Source organism: Giraffa tippelskirchi, chromosome 13 (assembly GCF_054371585.1).
Source record: "Giraffa tippelskirchi isolate mGirTip1 chromosome 13, T2T-mGirTip1v1.2.pri, whole genome shotgun sequence".
In the NCBI taxonomy this organism is placed as follows: domain Eukaryota; kingdom Metazoa; phylum Chordata; class Mammalia; order Artiodactyla; family Giraffidae; genus Giraffa; species Giraffa tippelskirchi.
Window position 1 is genome coordinate 101,345,202 of NC_137287.1, and position 18,195 is coordinate 101,363,396.

The 18,195-nt window shown below is 46.7% G+C and overlaps 1 long non-coding RNA gene across 1 annotated transcript in view; it reads right to left on the reverse strand.

Moving 5' to 3' along the window:
• Positions 1–18,195, reverse strand: part of LOC145533356 (uncharacterized) — a 153,669-nt gene that overhangs the window by 78,645 nt on the left and 56,829 nt on the right. The window contains exon 4 of the long non-coding RNA XR_014074017.1: positions 7,974–8,078. This is a non-coding gene — a long non-coding RNA (uncharacterized LOC145533356). The remainder of the gene's footprint in view (positions 1–7,973; positions 8,079–18,195) is intronic.

The window sequence follows — 18,195 nt, forward strand, 5'->3', positions numbered from 1 at the left end:
CGGACACGACTGAAGTGACTTAGCAGTAGCACAGTTGACTCTAATTGCTACTTGATACAATAGTAAACATTAATGGTATTTTCTGTGTCCTAAGGGTGACTCTAAGACTATTCATATAGCAACTCACTTAAGCTCTGCCACAGTCTTACTAGGTAGGTGCCATTGCTTACGCATTTTACAGATGAGGCAACCAAGGCACAGAACCCAAGTTCACACAACTAATAAGTGGCTTGAGCCAGTAGCCCTCTGACTACAGAAGTCACGTTCAGGATACTTAAGTCCAGTCATGGTGAAACAAGAAAAGCTGGTACAGTTAATAGTCAGGAGACCAGGTGCCCATTTGGGCATCCTAATAACCTACACGGTCACCATGTGGTATACTTGCTCAGTTTCTGCCCATGACAATGGGGCTGATTGTCCAGGCTTTTCTGGGAGTGTTATGAGGTTCTTCTGAGTTCCCAGATTTCAACACTTTAAAAAATACCATGTGCTGTGCAACTAGGAAGCGTTATTCTCTTTAAAGGTCATTCATCACTGCAGAAATGCAAAGCCCTTTTCCCACAGCACCTGTGCCAGTGTCCTTTGAGGGACAGTCCCACACTCCCTTTCAAACAATTTGCTCCTAGAAATCCTAGTTCCACCAAATCCACGAGAAGACTGGCCATGTAGAATTTTCTGCCTAAGGATCCTACTGGACACTTGATGAATCACTGTGGCTGACAGTGTAAGGGTCCTTACTGCCAACCTGCATCTCCACTGGCCCCAGCTGTCAGGCACATCACAGCTTCCCAGGCTCCTAAAGGAAAGGATCAGGGCCTCGTCAGTTGTGTGCTCTCCTCCCTTAAGCGATGTCTATGGTCTCAGGTGATCAGTGTCCCCCTCTTGATGGCCCATAGTGCATCTATCCAGGTGGGAATCACCCCCTGCTCCAGGGCTGGCCAATCAGCTTAGCTCCCAGCAAACCACAGCAATGATCAGGGAGGGGCATAGGACCCAAGTCAGTTCAATGAGCATCAGCCCTGTGAATTTTTTTTTTTTTTCTGCTATTTAGGAAAAGATACATTTCTTTCCACAGAGATTGCTAAACCATTAGTTGTAAACCTGGAGTTGCTAAAGAACACCATGAAAAAAAGCCTGCCTGAGACTTCCCTGGTGGGTCAGTGGTTTAGAATTCTCCTTCCAATGCAGGGGACGTGGGTTCCATCCCTGGTTGGGGAACTGAGACTCCACATGCTGTGGAGCAACCAAACCAGCTACAGAAGCCTGTGAGCCCCAACTACTGAGCCCATGCACCCTAGAGCCCGTGTTCCACAACAAGAGAAGTCCGTGCTGCAACTAGAGAAAGCCACACATGCGGCAATTAGAGCCCAAGCACCTCAACTAGAGCCCAAGCATCACAACTAGCGCCCAAGCTCCTCAACAAAGACCAAGAGTAGCCAAAAAAAAAGAAAAGAAAAAAGCCTGCCTGAGAAAGAAACCAACCAATGGAAAGCATAGAGGAGAAATGAAGACTCTGGGGAAAACCAAGTGCTACTAACATTTTTTTTTTAATCCCTAGATCCATCCATTCCTGAACCCCCAAATTAAAACCATGGGTCCCAAATTAGACCTAGACTCAAAACCAATACCTGCTACTTATCAGCTGTGTTCTGTGGTATGATGGTCTTTTGCTTTTTCCTGCCCAACAGCCATTCCCCTTTTTTGTAATAACAGTGTTTGACTTTCTTTGGAAAAATTATTCCTCTTCTATTTTTGGTCCTCGTGGACTACAGATTTGACCTTATCCCCTGGAACCAGGGCAGACCAATGAGTCACAACGGTTGGGTCACAAACGGGCCCTTGACAAAGTTGAACCAATAGGAGTCAGCCCTAGGTTCTGCTTGTGTACTCTGAACTTGCCAGGCTAGAAATTGCATCAAGAGCTGCAGGTGGCTAAGAAGGGAGCATCCTGGAAATCAAGGTCAAGGGGCAGAGAGAGATTCTTTCCATGTCCCAGGGGCTGACCTTTCAGTGTCATAAGCCAATTTATTCCTTCTTTTTTTTTTGCCTGTTTAATTGAAATACAATCGACATACCACACTGAATAAGTTTAAGGTGTACAACATAATGACTCGATATATGTGAACACTGCAAAATGACTACCACAATAAGTTTATAAGTTTAGGTAATATCCATCCCCTCATTAGTTACATTTTTTTTTTCCTTTGTGATGAGAATTTTTAGGATCTACTCTCTTCGTGCTTGTAATTGTCATGCTCAGTCACTAAGCTATGTCTGGCTCTTTTGTGACCCCATGGACTGTAGCCTGCCAGGCTCCTCTGTCTATGGGATTTCCCAGGCAAAAATACTGGAGTGGGTTGCGATTGCCTCCTCCAGGAGATCTTCCCGACCCAAGGATCAAACCTATGTCTCCTGTGTCTCCTGCATTGGGAGGCGAGTCCTTTACCACTGTGCCTCTTTCGCTCCCTTCAGTTCAGTTCAGTTCAGTTCAGTCGCTCAATCGTGTCCACCTCTTTGAGACCCCATGAATTGCAGCACGCCAGGCCTCCCTGTCCATCCCCACCTCCCGGAGTCTACCCAAACCCATGTCCATCAAGTCGGTGATGCCATCCAGCCATCTCATCCTCTGTCGTCCCCTTCTCCTCCTGCCCCCAATCCTTCCCAGCATCAGGGTCTTTTCCAATGAGTCAACTCTTCGCATGAGGTGGCCAAAGTATTGGAGTTTCAGCTTCAACATCAGTCCTTCCAATGAACACCCAGGATTGATCTCCTTTAGGATGGATTGATTGGATCTCCTTGCAGTCCAAGGGACTCTCAAGAGTCTTCTCCAACACCACAGTTCAAAAGCATCAATTCTGCGGCGCTCAGCTTTCTTCACCGTCCAACTCTCACATCCATACACGACCACTGGAAAAACCATAGCCTTGACTAGATGGACTTTTGTTGGCAAAGTAATGTCTCTGCTTTTAAATATGCTATCTAGGTTGGCCATAACCTTCCTTCCAAGGAGTGTCTCTTAACTTCATGGCTGCAATCACCATTAGCAGTGATCTTGGAGCCCAAAAAAATAAAGTCTGACACTGTTTCCACTGTTTCCCCATCTATTTCCCATGAAGTGATGGGACCAGATGCCATGATCTTAGTTTTCTGAATGTTGAGCTTTAAGCCAACTCTTTCACTCTCCTCTTTCACTTTCATCAAGAGGCTCTTTAGTTCTTCTTCACTTTCTGCCATAAGGGTGGTGTTATCTGCATATCTGAGGTTATTGATATTTCTCCCGGCAATCTTGATTCCAGCTTGTGTTTCTTCCAGCCCAGCGTGTCTCATGATGTACTCTGCATATAAGTTAAATAAGCAGGGTGACAATATACAGCCTTGACGTCGTACTCAGTCTGTTGTGCCATGTCCAGTTCTAACTGTTGCTTCCTGACCTGCCCTTAGCAACTTTGAAATACACCATCCAGCAGTGTTAACTAAGGTCAACCCATTGAACATGACATCCCCAGGGTTTATTTATCTTATAGCTGGAATTTTGTACCTTTTGTCCACCTCCATCCATTTTATCCACCCACCCCTCTGCATCTCTGGCAACTACCAATCTGATCTCTTCTTCTATGAGCTTGGGTTTTTTTGGGTTTGGGGGAGGGGGATTCATATACAGGTGAGAGCATACAATATTTGTCTTCTTCTGTCTGACTTACCTCACTTAGCACAATGCCCTCCAGGCCCACCAAGTTGTCACCTTCTTTTGTTTATTTAACCCAGTGAGAGTCCACTTTCTATCACCTAGACTTGGGTGACTTTCTACAACTCTGCTAGATACCAACCACCTCCTCAGTGCCATGTGACTTCACAAGCTTACTGACACACTGGCTGCAGTCTCTCCTTGGGGGCTGAGTGCCAGCTCTCCTCACTGGAGGCAAGGATAAGCCAACTGTGCCCAGGAGGTTCCTTCTCATAATCTCCAGAGGAAGGTTAAGGACCTGGGTCTGTAGCATCAAAGCGGAGATTGCAGGTAAATGTGTCGGATGTTGCCCGAGGAGATTCCTCCATGGGCAGAGACACCAAAGTTTCATGAAGCAAACCTCCCTTCTGGGAGAGGTCACAGCGCACACAGACCTGCCTGAACAGGCTGCCACTCACTGCAAACCTGAGTCTTTTCAGGTGCTGAATAGGAGTCCTTTATTTAAGGCCTTTTAAGGAAGACACACCCTTTTCCTCCTGGCTGTGCCCCTACTGGATTAAGTCTCTCGGCCAGCTGCATAGATAGTGAAGCAAAGGATTGTTCCTGTGACTTGGGGACAGACCAAGAGGTAACAGTGGATATGCCCCAGAATAGTCCATGATGACCAAATCTAGCAATGGAACTGGTGGCCCCAGCCCACATTTCCTATTCAGTCTGCAAATTCTCTCTTCAGTCTCTACATTAGAAGCCAGCATCATTCACACCACAATCTGTATTTTGGCTCTCTCTCGTCAAGTAAAGACCTGGCAACATCAAGCCTGCGTGCACAGGTGGCCGCCAGCCTTCCAGTGAGTGGATATACCCCAGATGGCCACATCCCCCCTCAGCCTGCCTCGTCTTCCTGCTGGGCACCCATAGGAATTTGGACCTGTGGTCTGGATATTGTGCATGCCAAACTCATCTCATCCATCTCATTCAGACCCAAACCCACCGGGCTCAGTCATGGCTCTCTTATCTGTTCCTTAAACAGCTCCAGGGCCTTTGCACATGCTCCCCGACTGGACAACTCAGCCCCTGAAGCCTCCTGTGGCCCAAACAAGTTTCTGCTTAAATGTCACCTCCTTAGAGAACTCTCTGGCACCCTGTTTCTTTTCTTCTTTCTCTTCTTTTTCTCATTATCTTTTGGTCTTTTTTTATTCCTCCCTTCTTTCTTTCCCTCTTTTTTCTCCCTCCTTCCCACCCTTCCATCCTTCCTTCTTCTGTTGTTTCTCCTCCTTATCATTATCAGAGGCACTAAAAAGTATACACTCATGTCAGCCCACTAAGGAAACACTCAATCCTCCCTACCCACATTCGTCTAATAAAACAACAAATTCCACATTTGTAAGGGAAGTCGAATTTCAAAGAAATCCCCGGCTTTTCTCTGAACCCCCCTCCAGCTTCCAAGGACACCCAGAGCCTCTGCGCTCCCCAGATCCTAGGGTCAGGACACCAATGGAGGGGAGACATCCTGAAGACTCCCAACTCCACAGACAAGGTGAAGGACATCAGTATCTACAGTCACCCTCATGCCACCCCCTCCCACCAAATACACAGCCCTCTCCTGGACCAAACACAGTTGAGAAAAATGGCCTCAAACACCAGCCCCCCCCCCAAACCTGGGTATTGCTTTCTCTCAAAAAAACAAAAAAAAAAGAGGGGTTCTCAGGTGTTTTCTTGCCAACTTAGGGATGTGGGCATGGTTGAGGGGCATCCCAAATTGAAATGCTGGGGAACAGGGGCCCCCTTCCAACAGAACTCTGTTTACATCACTCTTAAGAAAGGCAAGCTGTGCCCTCATGATCTAACCTCTCTCCCCACTCTCTCTCGGCCACACTGTCCCCTCCTGACACACAGAATAAACATTAGAGGCTGCGTCCACCTCAGAGCAGTCTTGCCAGTCCAGGGGACATCACTGCGCCCAGCTGAATCCTCCCAGCACTGCCAGGAAGCCCACATACCGTCCAAGCTGCCTCCGCGGGTTGCAGCCTGCCTGCAAGGAGAGCAAGCTGCAATTTCCTTTACCAACATTTTATTTGAAAGAAGGAAAGACAGGTGAATGTGGCCAGAGCCCAGCCCGGCCCGCAACACACAGCCTCCGAGGTCACACACACACACCCCCCAGAGAGGGGTTGCTGGGCCTCACTGGGAGCTCCCGTTCCTTGGGGGCCGCTGGACCTCCGGGGCTGGGTGCACCCATGAGCTCCCTGGGCTGGCACACGCCAGGATGACTCCTGGGTGAGTCATCGTCCTTGAGGCTCGAAGAGGTGCCCTGGACAAATCCACCGGAATTTCCACAGCACTAACGACAGCCGCTGTGACAGCTGCCTGGTGAGCAGTGCCTGCGGGGCCGTAGGGAGCAGGGGCATGACAGGTCCCCCTCAGTTCCTTGGAACCCTACTGACCTATCCAAGTGAATGGCTTAAATTGCATGCCCGCCCCCTAACTTATATTCACTTGGGACCTCAGAATTAGACCTTATTTGGAAATAGAGTCTTTGCAGATTTAATTCAGGTAAGGATAGAAATAGGAATTTCCAGGTGGCACTAATGATAAAGAACCTACCTGCCAATGCAGGAGACACAAGAGATGAGGGTTCGATCCGTGGATTGGGAAGATCCCCTGGAGAAGAGCATGGCAACTCACTCCAGTATTCTTGCCTGGAGAATCCCCATGGACAGAGGAGCCTGGCGGGCTGCAATCCATGGGGTAGCAAAGAGTCAGACATGACTAAAGCAACTTAGCATGCACACGCGCAAGGATAGAAATAAGATCATTATTGATTAAGATAGACCCTAAATCAAACAAGAGCGTCTTTATAAGAGATAGAAAAGGACACACAGAGACACCAAGAGGGAAAGGCCAAGAGAAGATGAAGCTGAGACTGGAGAGGTGAGGCCACAAGCCAAGGAACTCCAGGGATCATCTGCAGCCACCACAAGCTAGGGGAGAGGCATGGGCAGATTTGCCCTCAGAGTCTCCAAGAAGAATCAGTATTGGAATCATTTTGGACTTCTGACCTCCAGAACTATGAGAAAATACATTTCTGTTGCTTTAAGCCACCCAGTGAGTGGTAACTTACTACGGTACCCACAGGAAATAAATATACTCAGGGAGCAAAAGGACCTTACTCCACATTTTTTTCTGTGGGACAAATTGGCCTTTTAGTGAGGTGGATAAGGGTAAGCAAAGCTAGTGTTAGAAACAGTACAGGATGTGGTGTCACCCTCATCACCACTACCATCACCATTATCATCATCACCACCACCATCACCATCATAACTACTACCATTACCATCACCATCACCACTACTACCATCACCACCACCACCATCACCACCAGCATCATCATCATCCCCATCACCACTGTCACCATCATCACCACCATCACTGTTGTCGTCATCATCATCATCAACATTATCACAGGTTGTTACCTAGTGACCATGTACTTCATGCTGTGTGCTAGACACTATATGTATCCCTTCTCCAATCTTCCCAATGATGCTCCAAATTAGCTTTATTGGCTTTCATTTTTCCAGACTTGGAAACTAAGAGATTAAATAACATATCCAGGAGTTCTGAGCTCAGACGGCCAAATCCCCACTCTCCACGCTTACTAGCTCTGTGACCTCTGGAAAATTCCCTACCTAGCTGATTCTCATATCCCACACAAGGGTGCCCACTTAGAGTTCTCTTGGGGGTGCATGAGATGCACATGCTCAGTCGTATCTGACTCTGCAACTCCATGGACTGCAGCCCGCCAGGCTCCTCTGTCCATGGGATTTTTCCAGGCAAGAATACTGGAATGGGTTCCCATTTCCTCCTCCAGTGGATCTTCCCAACCCAGGGATTGAACCTGCGTCTCCTGGCATTGGCAAATAGATTTCTTACCACTGAACCACCAGGGAAGCCACTGATGTCCCTGTAAACGATGCAGTTTTTGTCCTGCTCTTGCCCCATCAGCTACCAGAGAAGGAAGGGGGGTCCTTTGGTCTCCAACCCTACATTATTAACTCCCTTCCTACCCTCCTCTGCCCTCCCCTCAGAATTGTCTGGAGTGCAGAACCAGGAGCTCTAAGGCCCACTAGGAAATCTGATCACTTTTAATTCCCACAGGACCCCCTGCAACCCCTCCAAAATTGAAACTTAAGCAAGCCCATACCCCCAAGGTCAGGATTGGCTACAAAATCTGCAGGGCCCAGTGCAAAATGCACATGTTAAAAATTATTAAGAATTTCAAAGGACTCGCCTGGCATTCCAGCGGTTAAGCCCCCATGCTTCCAGTGCACAGGGCTCGGGTTCAATCCCTGGTCAAGGAACCAGGATATCACACACCAAGTGATGCGGCCAAAAACTAAAAATTAAAAAAAAAAAAAGAAAAAGAATTTCAAGACTTTGACAAAGAGCATTAATAGAGCAGGGCCTTTCTGAGCATGGGGACCTGTATAACCACCCAGGTCACACACCCATGGAGTGGGCGCTGCCCTTGGACTCTGCTGACCTCCGTGGTTACCCACAAGACTCTTTGCTGTTGCTCCATACTCTTGGGCAACACCTGCTTTCTCCCTGTGACCCCACCCAGGCCGAAGGTCTGTGCTGATGCTGCTGGGGTGAAGACAGAAGTCGGGCACGTAGTCGGGCTAGCACAGGGGTAGAATCATTGATGAGACCGTAAAACCTCAGCAAGTCTGCCACACACCCCATTGAAAAATGTAAGCTAACACTGATCCGGTCTTTTCAATGTGGGGTTTCAAGCTGTGGCCTGCCTAATCCTGTGTTTGATTTGGTCTGATTAACTTGATTCGACACACAGAAAGGGACAGTGGGTGAACTGCAACCCTGCCCCTACTAGGGCCACGTTAAACTTTCCATGAAATCTATATGAAGAAGTAGCCAGTACGGATTCGGCAGTTTACCTGAACAAGGAGCACAGATGCTGAACAAGTGAACAGAAGGGTCGTTGGGGAGGGAGCCTAGTAAGCAATTAAGGCCTCCCAGCCTTGAAGGATCAGCAAGTGAGGCAGGGAGGGGACCGTTACTAATAAAAAATTGCAATTGATGGAGTTCCTTCTATTTATCCAGGCTTTGGGCTAAGGCAGGAGCTGGCAAACTTTTTCTTTAAAGGCCCAGATGATAAATATTTTAGGCTTAATGGGTCTTATGGTCTGTGTTGCAGCTACTCAACTTTGAGGCTATACGCAGACAGCTGTAGTGCTACACACAGTATGTAAGTGAATGGGTGTGACTGTGGACTAGGAACACTTTATTTACAATAGCAGGTGTCATGAGCTGTAGTTTGCCAACCCCTAGACTAAGTGATGTAGATACAGTATGTCATTTTGTCACCTCCCCAAAGTGTGCTTCCCACCTCCTTGACTCACTAACACCTACTCTCACCTGCCCCCACCATGTCTACTTGTTCACAGTATCCAGCAAAACAGATGTTCAGTAAGGATTGATTAAATGTAGTATTTCATCCCCAACTTGCAGATCTAAAAACTGAGATTTAGAGAGAAGTAACTTGCCTAAAGAAATCAACCCTGAATATTCATTGGAAGGACTGATGCTGAAGCTGAAGCTCTGATACTTTGGCCACCTGATGCGAAGCCAACTCATTGGAAAAGACTAATGCTGGGAAAGACTGAGGGCAAGAGGAGAAGGGGGTGACAGAGGATGAGATGGTTAGATGGCATCACCGACTCAATGGACATGAGTTTGAGCAAACTCCAGAAGATAGTGAAGGACAGAGGACTCTGGCATGCTGCAGCCCATGGGGTCACAAAGAGTTGGATACGACTTAGCAACTGAACAACAACAACTTGCCTAACGTCACAAAGCTAGAAAAAGAAAGACTTAGTTTTTCAGAGATTTGCTTGGGGAATTTGTTATTGTAAAACATAGGACATGCAAAAGCAAATGCTTACAGAGGCCAAACAGGAAATAAGAATGAACAAATGAAGTAAGCGATAGGGAGTGGTGGAGACTGTGGCAAACTACAGTTTTACATTCTGTTAAAAGGGATCAATGTTTCTCAGTTCCAGCCCACTGTGACTGTGTGCAACTCTGGGCCTAGCAGGGCCAGATCTTATGGTTTTCCTAGAGAAGCCGGAAATCCATGTTTTCATGTGAAATGTTCCAATTCTTAAATGTTGGCAAGCATTTGTCTTTCTTTTTTCCTAAACTCTGTGCTGGCCAAAGAAAGCATGCCATCGCTTTGTGGCCTCTGGCTTAAAACTATTAAATATTTCAAAAGTTTTGTCCATGAATCTTTCTTCTTTGGTGCACCCGTCGAGCTACACAGGCAGCCTGTGGATTGCTGGATGCACAGAATTAGAAAGTGGCACCACGACTGAGCCGTTGGCTCCAGAACATTCTCCCACCCTCTTAACATGTAGAGAAATCAAAACCAAAGTCATGTTCTGGTCATGAAAACAAGTGACCTTTTCTAATTTTTAACATTCTCCTGAGAAGGCAGATAAGGCCTCTGACAATGTGGAACCTGTCTTTAAATGAAGCCCACGCCTACCCGGAGCTAACTTCACGAGAAGATGTTAGGTGCCTTCCTGTTCCTCCAAACGTGGACACCTTCTCCTAGGTGGTGTATATCTGTGCTTTATTTCTGCCCCATGCTCCCCATTTCTCCCCAACTCTGGTAAAGGACTCCCTTCTACCTTTGGGGAGCATGTGGTTCTGGTGGGCTGTCCAGTTATCTACTGCCCCATCACCTTCCTTAAAGGAAAACATAATCCAGGTCAGGCCAATCACAGTGTGTCATCTCCCTGGCCATTATGATTGGCCTAGGCACACACACATGAGCCAGACTGGACCAATCATAGCCCTGCCCTGGGATTTAATGGGCAGACCCTGAGAAATCTGAGCCCTCTAGTGTCTCTGGGCTGGCCACGGACAAGGTTGCCTTGTGTGTAAATTTGGCTGTGTCAGTATCTATGACCCTCCCACTTTTGCCCAGCTGCATAAAGGAAGTCCCTCTGTAGAAAAATATCAAGAGGCCAGATAGAGAAAGAGAGAGAAGAGCTCTAAAGAGAGAGAGTGTGTACGCTTTGATGACCACATATGAATCCATGAATCCATCCTTGTTTTTCCAAATTCTGTGAGCCAAACAGTGTCTTTTTTTGGCTTTAACTAGTTTTGATTGGGTTTTGTCCCAGAAACCAAAAAACTCTTCTTCTAAATGCCCCATCAGTGCTAATAATAGCTTAACTCTAGCCTGCTTCTCTGAGGGAGTTCAAGATCAAAGATGTCAACTCCTTCCAGAAATCAGTCTCACAGGAAGAATTAAAGGGAGATGGCCAATTGGCTGGGTCCCACTTCAAGGTTTTAAGAATACCAGTACTTCATAAATGTGTCCGCCAGAATATTTTTAATTGCAGAGAGAAAAGCAAACAAGTTCTCTGAAAATCTGGATGATCTGACTGGAGCAGACTTAACATTTTCTTGAAGTCCTGTGTTTTAACTTAAAAATCTATGAAACAGTTGATCATCCTACTTCATTGATACTTGTCTTAAATTGTCTTAAAAGGGTTTCTAACCAGCTTTGAAATACATGCTATGTTTAAGCTACAGCTGTACATACTGACACACCACTACCCGCCCCAGACATGACCACTTTGGGAAGCAGGATAAAAGTTCTACTGGCTTGCAAACACAAAAGCAATGGTACTAGGAGCCCAAGGATTTATTCTGTAGAGCAATTCAGGTCTGGCCCTTCTCAGCAGCCCAACAGTTCACTGGCACACCCTTCTATGGAGGCAGTCTGGTGACAATCAATAATTCCTTGAGGGATGGTCTCAGGCTGCCAGCCTAAGTTAGTATCCTAGGAATGCTTCGTGGTTCCTTAGCTGGCTCATCTTCTCATCTAGGTCTGCCCCTCAGTAGCCTGTGTGCCCTAGCCTGTGTGCACTCTTTTATTCTCCCCTTCAATCAGATGTGTGAACACAAATCTCCATCAAAATGGCATAATTGGTGTCATCTACATGCATCAGTACTATTTCATCCACATTCCCTGGGAAGGCCCTAGAGATGCAAATGAACTGACCATGAGTCTCCAATGAGATTCCAGGCTCCTGGGCCAGGGGTGACCCTGCTGGGAGATGCATGGTTGGAGACAGGGTTCCTATTTAGCAAGGAGCCCTTGCATCCCATTTCTGAGTGCTGTGTATATTTGGGGCAAGAGATGTGAACATGAAAGTCACCTACTTGGAGGCAGGGGAGAGGGGATTCCATTCTAGACTTATCACTGATCTTAGCATATAGAGGGGCTCAGGATCTTTCCATCTGCAGAGAAACACAGAAATGATTCTTTTCCTTCCATTTCATTTATTCAATAAAGTTGGTGAAATTTTACTTAGCACATACTGTGTGCTCAGCACTGTTGCAGACACTGCGGATATAATGGAGAATAGGACCAAGTCCCTGCTCTCAGGAAGAATACTCTCTAGCACTAGAACAATACACTATTCATAATAATTTAACAGTACTCACATAGCGCTCACCCTGCATCTAGCTCAGTTCTAAGTTCTTAGTCATGTCATCCTCATAACCATGTTTTACTATCATCTCGATTTTGTAGTCAAGAAAACTGAGGCTCAGAGAAGTCAACTAACTTGCCTAAAGCCACAAAGCTGGTAAGTAGCAGAGCCAGGTAACTCAGAAAGTCTGACTCCAGTATCTACCCCTCATTAGCATGACTATTACACTAATTATTATTGTTATACCAATGCTTAAATTTCATGAGCTTCTGTCATGCCCCAGCACAACCCCAAACACCTTATGCATATTTAAGCAGGCACTGTGCATCTATTATTTGCCAGGTACAACAATTCTATTGGAAAGATTTATTATTTGCATTTTTTAAACTAAAAATTATACAGGTATATTGACATTCAAATGCATTTGTATGAATGAATACCTAGAAATTGATCTTATTTCCATTTTTAAAAAAATTTATTTATTTGTTTTTAATTTTTCAACCATGCCTCACAGCACATGGGATCTTAATTCCCTGACCAAGGATCAAACTCGCACTCTCTGCATGGGAAATGCACAGTCTTAACCACTGGACCGCCAGTGAATGAAAGTCGCTCAGTCGTGTCTGACTCTTTGCAACCCCATAGACTATGGAGCCCATGGAATTCTCCAGGCCAGACTACTGGAGTGGGTAGCCTAATCCTTCTCCAGCATATCTTCCCAACCCAGGAATTGAACCAGGGTCTCCTGCATTGCAGGTGGATTCTTTACCAACTGAGCTATCAGGGACCACCAGGGAGGTCCCTTATTTCCATTTTGTAACACAAGTAAACTGAGACTTATGAAGATGAGTGTGTGCTAGTCACTCAGTCATGTCCGACTTGTTGCAACCCCATGGGGACTTCCCTGGTGGCACAGATGGTAAAGCGTCTGCCTACAATGCGGGAGACCCGGGTTCGATTCCTGGGTCAGGAAGATCCCCTGGAGAAGGAAATGGCAACCCACTCCAGTATTCTTGCCTGGAAAATCCCATAGACAGGGGAACCTGGTAGGTTACAGTCCATGGGGTCGTGAAGAGTCAGACACGACTGAGCAACTTCACTTTCACTTTCATGGGGTTAATCACAATGGTGTGATCACTCACCTAGAGCCAGACATCCTGGAATGTGAAGTCAAGTGGGCCTTAGGAAGCATCACTACAAATAAAGCTAGCGGAGGTGATGGAATTCCAGTTGAGCTATTTCAAATCCTAAAGGATGATGTTGTGAAAGTGCTGCACTCAATATGCCAGAAAATTTGGAAAACTCAGCAGTGGCCACCGGACTGGGAAAGGTCAGTTTTCATTCCAATCCCAAAGAAAGGAAATGCCAAAGAATGCTCAAACTACCGCACAATTGCACTCATCTCACACACTAGTAAAGTAATGCTCAAAATTCTCCAAGCCAGGCTTCAGCAATAGGTGAACCGTGAACTTCCAGATGTTCAAGCTGGTTTTAGAAAAGGCAGAGGAACCAGATCAAGTTGCCAATATCGCTTGATCATCAAAAAAGAAGAGAGGTCCAGAAAAATATCTATTTCTGCTTTATTGACTATGCCAAAGCCTTTGACTGTATGGATCATAATAAACTGTAGAAAATTCTGAAAGAGATGGGAATACCAGACCACCCAACCTGCCTCATGAAAAACCTGTATGCAGGTCAGGAAGCAACAGTTAGAACTGGACATGGAACAACAGACTGGTTCCAAATAGGAAAAAGAGTACGTCAAGGCTGTATATGGCCACCCTGCTTATTTAACTTATATGCAGAGTACATCATGAGAAACGCTGGGCTAGATGAAGCACAAGCTGGAATCAAGATTGCTGGGAGAAATATCAATAACCTCAGATATGCGGATGACACCACCCTTATGGCAGAAAGTGAAGAGGAACTAAAGAGCCTCTTGATTAAAGTGAAAGAGGAGAGTGAAAAAGTTGGCTTAAAGCTCGACATTCAAAAACTAAGATCAAGGCATGTGGTCCCATCACTTCATGGCAAATAGATGGGGAAACAGTGGAAACAGTGGCTGACTTTATTTTTGGGGGCTCCAAAATCACTGTAGATGGTGATTGCATCCATGAAATTAAAAGACGCTTACTCCTTGGGAAGGAAAGTTATGACCAACCTAGATAGCATATTAAAAAGCAGAGACATTACTTTGCCAACAAAGGTCCGTCTAGTCAAGGCTATGGTTTTTCCAGTGGTCATGTATGGATGTGAGAGTTGGATGGTGAAGAAAGCTGAGTGCAGAAGAATTGATGCTTTTGAACTGTGGTGTTGGAGAAGACTCTTGAGAGTCCCTTGGACTGTAAGGAGATCCAACAAGTCCATCCTAAAGGAGATCAGTCCTGAGTGTTCATTGGAAGGTCTGATGTTGAAGCTGAAACTCTAATACTTTGGCCACCTGATGAGAAGAGCTGACTCATTTGAAAAGACCCTGATGCTGGGTAAGATTGAGGGCAGGAAGAGAAGGGGACGACAGAGGATGAGATGGTTGGATGGCAACACCGACTCAATGGACATGAGTTTGGGTGGGCTCCAGGAGTTGGTGTTGGACAGGGAGGCCTGCGTGCTGCAGCTCATGGGGTTGCAAAGAGCCAGACATGACTGAGCGACTGAACTGAACTGAACTGAGCCCACCAGGCTCCTCTGTCCATGGAATTCTCCAGGCAAGAATACTGGAGTGGGTTGCCATTTCCTCCTCCAGGGCATCTTCCCGATCCAGGGATCGCACCCAGGTCTCTTACATTGCAGGAGGATTCTTTACTGTGTGAGCCACTAGAAAAGCCATATAAAGATAAAGAACTTGCCCAAATTCTTAGGGCTAGTAACAGGCAAAAGGAAGACTAAAGCTCAAGTGTTCATGACCCATGCACTTGACCATTTAAATATGCACCCTACAGCCTCCCCAGGATATAATTTTGGTTATTTGGAAAGTTTAAACAGATCCTGTGAATATTTAAACAAATCATCCATATTAAATTTTGGGTTGCTGCCCCTCAATTATGGCATCTCTCAGTTCTCCCATCCCGGAAACTGATATTTTCTTATTTGCTTGCCTGGAGGGCCACTAAAATGAAGATCAACACAGCTCAGAGAGCAAATATCAATTTTCACTTTTGAAAAACAACCTGATGTTGCCTCCAGGATAAGGCGGTGCCTTCTGCTCTGAACTGGAAAGAGGAAAAGCAAGAGGGAAAAAAAAGCGTTTTTATAAGTGACTACTCATGCTTTCTCAGCAAAGCCTGCTCTTCTTTCCTCCTGGCATTCTGAGCCTGGCAGCGAGGTAGGCTGCACCACTCCGGGCTGTTGGCCTCACAGGCTTCTGAGCCCGAGTGAAGCAGCTAGCTAGTAAGCAGCTCCAGGGTCCCCGTGGGGGGACTGTCCGGGTCTGCCACACATGATGGGTTGTCGCTCTGGACCCTTTGATCCGAATCTGAGTGGAACGGAGTCAATTTTCTCTCCCAACCTGCAACTTCCTTTCCCCAAGGAGAGCAGGGTGACATTCACAGTCCCCTCATCCTTCACCGCCCTTGAAGGCCCCAAAGACCATGTTCCTTGGCCACTGAGTGGACCCCTGTGTTACCAGGTTGGGGAGACTACTGGGCATAGACTCAGATGATGTCATAGCTGACAACGGCAGAAACTTTCAAGGGCTTAGAGACATTCCAGGTCATACAGTTTCTTCTTCCAGTTGGGCCTTTCCTCCCACGTCCCCTGCCCCTCTCGTCTGGCTAGCTTGCTTTCACCCTCCAAATCTTAACACCTGCTGCTCCATCTGCCTTCAAGACTCTCTCCCCAGACTCTCCCATGGCTGGTTCTTCCCCCTCATTCAGGGCTCTGCTTAGAGAGGGGACCTCCTCAGAGAGGTCCTGCCTAATCCCATCTGAAGCCATCCCCCCTGACCGCTTCATTCTGCTTTCTTGACTGCTTCATCCTGCTTTCTTGACTTTTTAGCACTTATCCCTCGTTGAGATTACCTTGATCCTTTCTAGTCTGCCTCTCCCCACAAAGTCAGGATGAAAAGGAACTCTCATTGCTCCCCAAGTCCAGGGATCTTGCCCATTGGAAGGGTTAACAGTACACTGTTTCCCTCTCATCTAAAACACCATCAAAGTGGTCCAGTGGCTAAGACTTCGATCTCCCAATGCAAGGGACCCACATTTGATCCCTGGTCAGGGAAGTAGATTTCACGTGCTGCAACTAAACATCCCATACGCCACAATTATTAAAAAAGATCCTGTGTGCCACAACTAAAACCTAGCACAGCCAAATAAATAAATACATATTTTTAAAATAACAAATAAATAAAATACCCTAAAAGATAGATGACTCCAGGTTTTCTGGAGCCAACTTATTTGCGGAGGAATTCAGGAACAGGGGGCTTCCCAAGTAGCTCAAGTGGTAAAGAATCCACTGGCCAATGTAGGAGACTTCGGTTCAACTCCTGGGTTGGGAAGATTCCCTGGAGAAGGGAGTGGCAACCCACTCCAGTATTCTTGCCTGGGAAATCTCATGAACAGAGGAGCCTGGTGGGATACAGGCCATGGGGCGGCAAACACGACTGAATGACTGAGCAACTGCAACTCAGGGAACAGAAAGTAAAAAAAGAATAAGACTCCTGCTCCAGCCAGCTTGAAATAGACCTACGGGAACCAAACCAAAACCCAACAGATTATAGACACCAGGAGGGGAGGCTCTGTCTGTCTCAGGCCCCAGCTTACCCCAGAAAACACAGCCGGTAAACTTTCTCAAGTCTCAGATCTGAAGGGAGGCAGGGAACGACAGTGGTTAGAAAGCTCTGGAGAAAGAAACACAGACTTGGGTGCCAGCCCTACGACAGCAACCTGCACGCCCTGAGGCAAGCCCCCTGACCTCTGTGCCTCGGGTGCCTGTTCTGTGCTAGGAGGCCTTAGGGAGGATGATAGATAATATGAGTAGGTAACTGTACACAGAGTAAGCCCTCAGGAAACCATGGGCATTGACAGCAATTACTATAATCGCAGCCTCAGAAGCCTGGAGGGTCTTTTCCCTTGACAATCTCCCTGCTTGCATCCTTCCTTTGGGGCTGCCTTTGTGAGAGACAATTCCTGTGCATCTGGTTGGCTCCTGTAGAACTGTTTCAAGCCTAGTTTGTTAAGAGCTATTTGAAATACAATTTGCTACTAAAGTTGGGATTTGTGCTTTCATTTTGACAAGTCCCCCCCACCTTTTCTTCTAATTTTTCTTCAAAAAAAAAAAGTTTCATTTTCTTAGAAGACAGCGTGCATGTTTTGCCAAAGGGAAAACAATAAAAACCATCTAGCCTCCAAACTGCCACAGTTAGGACTGTCCCTGAGTTCAGGAGAAGGTGTGGGCTCAGAATGTGGTAGAATCCTGGTTTCGGGATGCAGTTAGGGAGTACAGAGATACAGTAGATGGGTGATGCTGCAGAGGACATGGGGTCCAGGAAAACAGAGCCCCAGACCACAGGAGAGGAAGCCAAGATGGCCTAACGGCTACTTCCGCCACCCCTAAGGACTACACTGTCCTGCACAGTGAGGTGGTACAGCCTGCCTGCTGAGACCCGGCCCTGGGCTCGGTGACCTCATAGGCCAGCAGGATGTTCACACCTCCCTCTGATTGCAGCCATCGCCATCTGCCTAAGCCAATCAGAATGCTCTCTCCAGTCTTCCATCATGATTGGTTCAACTGACTCAGACCTAAGCCAATAAGCACACGGCATTTCCCTGGCCACCCGGCATTGGTCAGAGGTGGTCCAATTAGCAAGGATCATCGGGCTTTCAGTTCCAGGATGGAGAGAATTCTTTCTCTCCCTGGTCCCTTCCTTCTTATTTAAGGCCACACACTTTATAAGAATAAAAACAGCAGAATTCAGACCCAAGTCCATCGGCTCCAAAGCTCATGTAAACTATGCTGCCCACCACACCACCACCACAATTATTC